Source organism: Zonotrichia leucophrys, chromosome 2 (assembly GCF_028769735.1).
Source record: "Zonotrichia leucophrys gambelii isolate GWCS_2022_RI chromosome 2, RI_Zleu_2.0, whole genome shotgun sequence".
NCBI lineage: Eukaryota > Metazoa > Chordata > Aves > Passeriformes > Passerellidae > Zonotrichia > Zonotrichia leucophrys.
In genome coordinates, this window is record NC_088171.1 from 123,099,573 (window position 1) to 123,103,883 (window position 4,311).

The window sequence follows — 4,311 nt, forward strand, 5'->3', positions numbered from 1 at the left end:
CGGCCGCGCCTGGGCGGGCTGCGAGCTGCTTGACTGACAGCCTAAGCAACAAATCAGTGGCCCGGGGTGAGGAGCAGCAGCCAATGGCCGCAGGGGGGCGGGGCGGCTCCGGGCCCTGTGGGATCCGAGCGGCGGTGCCGCCGTTTGCGGCTGGGCCGGCGCCTGGAGCGGCTTCTGTTCGGGGCTGCTCGTGTGGGCGTGAGGAGACTCCTGGCCTGGGGTGGCGTGATCACCGGGCGGCTTGGAGTCGAGGGCAGTCGGGGTGGAGTCCATGGGGAGGCGGGAGGCCTGCGGGCAGGAGTCACAGGCCTGTGAGGGGAGGAACGAGCAGCGTGGGGAAGGAGCACGGCAGCAGCCCAAAGGCACTGCAGGCGGTGTTTCTCCAGCAGCTGCACTGTTCCGTACGTGGTTGCTCGATTAGTACCTGGCATCGGTGTCAGGTCTTCCCTCACGGGCTCAAAAGTGCTTTAGGTGATACAGTTAAATTATTATTTAGGTGATTTTGAATTTGGCACCTTAGCTGAGGCAAACTGCGCTGTGAAGTTGGCTGTTACTGTTCTGGAAAGCAAACTAAAGAACTCTGTGTGAACAGGTTGGGGGGGGGGAATTGTCAATGTTTATTTAATAAAAGTTAAAAAATACTCAAATAGTGATTTATTCATTTCCAAACCATAACTATCTTTAGTTTTGACATATTCATGAGCACAGATTCACAGGTAACATTAAGGGTTGTAGTTCCTCAGATAACTTCCTGAGGTTATCTCTGCTGGGGGGGGCATTCCATAGGCACATATTGTTGGGTTCTGTACTATTTTTTTGTAACTCAAATTAAATAGCACTCTGGACTACCTCGGGTATCACAAAACAAAATGCAGACGTTTATGAATATCAGGATCCTGAAAAAACAGTTCTGTTCAATAGTTACATGTAGTTTTTCAGAGTGTTAAGGCAATTAGGCAAAACAGATGCATAGCTTTGTGAATAATGAGTAATTCCTGTTTTAGAATACCTGCTTGAAGTGAATAGGGCTAATTCACATGATTTCACAAAAAGGGGATTAGATCTTTTTGTATGAAAAGTGCATTTTAAGCAAAATGAGGTAACTATCTTTTGAGCTAGAAAGACTCTTCTGTTTAATGGAAAGACATTGAGGTGGAACACTTATTATCACTAATAAAAAACAATCACCCCCAAATATTTAAATACTATATTATGTACACCAAGATATTTAGGGTAATTTTTGCTTTGTTTTTAAAACAAAACCATGTAATGATTTCCTTCTGCTCAGAAGTAGTTAATTGACCCATGAAATTAATTATCATTATTTTATCCTTGTATATTTGAATTAGGAACAAAGAAAACACTTCCTTGTGTGGGGCACTGTGGAGAGCTTATCATGTAAGATCTTGTGAAGTGAGTCTTTGTGTCAGGGGGGCACAGCTGAGGAAGGCAGTAGAGGGACCTGCAGCTCAGGTGGGAAGCAAGGCGCTGTTTCTTGGTGGGGCTGTGTCCAGGTTTAGAGCAAATCTGGGGAAGAATCCCCCAAAGGAGCTCCGGTGGGAGAAGCAGATCCAATCGGCCCCTCCCCCCAACTGGTCCGGGAGGGAAAAAAAAATACCTCCTTGGAGAAAGGTGGAAAAAATCTGTTTATTAAACAGTAAAACTAAAACAGTATCAAACAATGAGACCCCTTGCCGCTCTAAAAGAGATGACAAACTGATAAAACCCTGGGTTGGAGCTCAGCTCACTCAGTCTCTGATCAAGCCCTCCGGTGCTGGAATTGTCGCAGGCCAGGCCCGGCCCGGTGGGCCACAGCTGCAGCTGCCGGTGCTCTCCTGGGTGTGCAGTCCAGAGCAGTTTCAAGAGGTCCAAAGAAAAGGAAAAAAAAAACAGTCCAGGGAACTTCTTTGCCTCAGCTAGCTAAAAACTAACTAAAAAGCAAAAGAAGAGCTCTCTGTCCCGCTGTCTGTTCATCCACAGACAACACAGTCAGGAGCAGGAACGTGTGGGAATGAGTGCAGTGTCTGAAAACGAAGTGCGCGCTTCTTCTCTCCCCCCCTTCACTCTCTGGAACACTTTTAAAGGTACAACATAAACAGAATGAGACGACTGGGGATAGAAGCATCATATAGTCAATCCAGGACAGGCTGGTGCTGTGGCTGTCTCTGGGAGCCATGCTTTCTCGGGGAATCCTTGCCTCTGTTTGACCTCACACTGCAGAGGCAGAACAAAAGCTTGCAGGGCTAACTTGTCAATGCATGGAATACTTACAGACCCCGTAACAGGGAGTATCGTAGGGCAGTGCTGAACAAGACTTACAAGGACAGTAAGAGTTTCAACATGAGTTCTGGAGGCTGAGTTTCAGAGCAGTCCATGAGTAACTCTTGATGAAGACACCTTTTGTTTACTCCAGTTGCTGAAATAAGCAGTAAACGAATAGGGGTACTTCGTAGCTGAAGTGTTTCCTCATGTCTGTACTCATCACATTTCCTCCTGCTGTTACATCTGCTCTGTTCATATGGAGCTCATCTGGCCTTAATGCTGCTGAGAATTCTGTCGTTCCTCAGGCCTGAATGTGGATGAGTACAGCAATTTCATTGCTGAACAGGTTGGTTTTACAGACTGGATAAACTCATTATTTTGGAAACTGGAAAAGAACATGCTTGCTTAAAGTAGTATATACTAAGTGATGAAAAAGGGAGTTTTCAGGTATGCTCTCTAAAGAAATAGAGATCAAACTAAGATTACCTTTCTCTTTGAAACGCTTCAAACACCTCTTCCTCCATGCAAACAGTACTTAAATTATTGTGGTTTGCTGGTGGTTCAGTTATCAAAATGTTATTTGTAGTGCCTTTGTAGTAGGCTGCACAGATTGGGAATTTTAGTCACTGCTGTTAATATTCTTCCTGAAGCAGAAAACCACAACTAAGGGACTGAAATATGAAGAAAGAGAGGGGGATGGAAGAAAAATGAAAAGCTAAAGCATACCTTTGTCCAAGGTTTTCATTTGTGTCTAACCTTCCCTGTCATTTCTACCCTTCTAATTCTTTCAGGATATGATAGAAAAATGTCTCCTCTGACTATAGAAAAGCACTCTCAAATTTCTGTGCCACTACTTGAAACACTGTGATGCTTTTAATGCAGACATTTTCCATGGCCTTAACTGCTCACAGGTCTGTACCAAACCAAAGTAGCCACTGTGAATACCTAGCAAGTACTGTTCATAAACATTTTTATAATGTTTGACCTTAAGAGTGACCTGAAGATTAATGGATATGTTGTATCAGTTTTAATGGGTCTCTTCTCCCTTGGATACACACATGTGACTCCCATTAGTCTTAATGGGAGTTCTATGTGTGCCTAGAGGTTAGGCAAGATCTCTAAAGGTGCTGTTATGCTCTCTTGTATTAACGATCTCATAATTGCTGAGGTGCTGCACCTTTGCATTGAAAGCAAACTAATTAAATTGGTCTAGTACAAGTTGGTTTACTAGCATACCTGGCACGTATGTGTGTTTTCCTGTGGGCCCCTCAGTGCACAGAGGTAGAAGGCAAATCAAATGTGGAATTTAAATTTTACATGTGACTTGACTTTCTTTGTAATTGTTTTTGTAATCCAAAGTGAATTCATGAGTTTGATTGCTAAGAAAGATGATTGTTCGTGTGAATATGTAGGAAGAAGCTTTTATTTTATCATGAAAGCATGTATTGAGAAAAGAGACTGAATTGATTCTTATTTTGATGTTCCAAATCATGCACTTTGAAAAAAGACAGTTAGGTCTAGAGGATTAACATGAAGCTTGATGTTGAATTTTAATTATGGCTTTGTTACTCATTTCTTCCAAGAGCCTTTAGACAAAGCACTTCACCTTTCTTTGATTTCCAGGTATGTAAAATATCTGCTTGCTTCTTAGTGTTGCAGACATAAATTATTATCTGTTCTGCGCTTTGAAATTTTAAGATTGGTATGTTTTAACTGTATTCTGCTGGCATAATCACTGAAGTACCAAAGGAGGAAAAAAATCTTAGTAACAATCTGATACAGCCAGGCAGAAGCTCTGGTGATGATGCAGATCTCTTGAGAGGAACGATTCTGTTCCATAGTTTATGATGCATAAAACAGTGTGTTGGTGATGAAAAACTTTTGGTATTTTATACATATAATCTCTCTTTTGGGCCAGGTTTTTCAGTGAAAGTGATTGTACACAGGCAAATTGACATTGTATAGACGTTTCACATTTTTATCAATCAAAATAAAAATTTGAACTTGATGGTCAGTGTGGAGATCCGTGCATCGTATTGTGTGACTGTC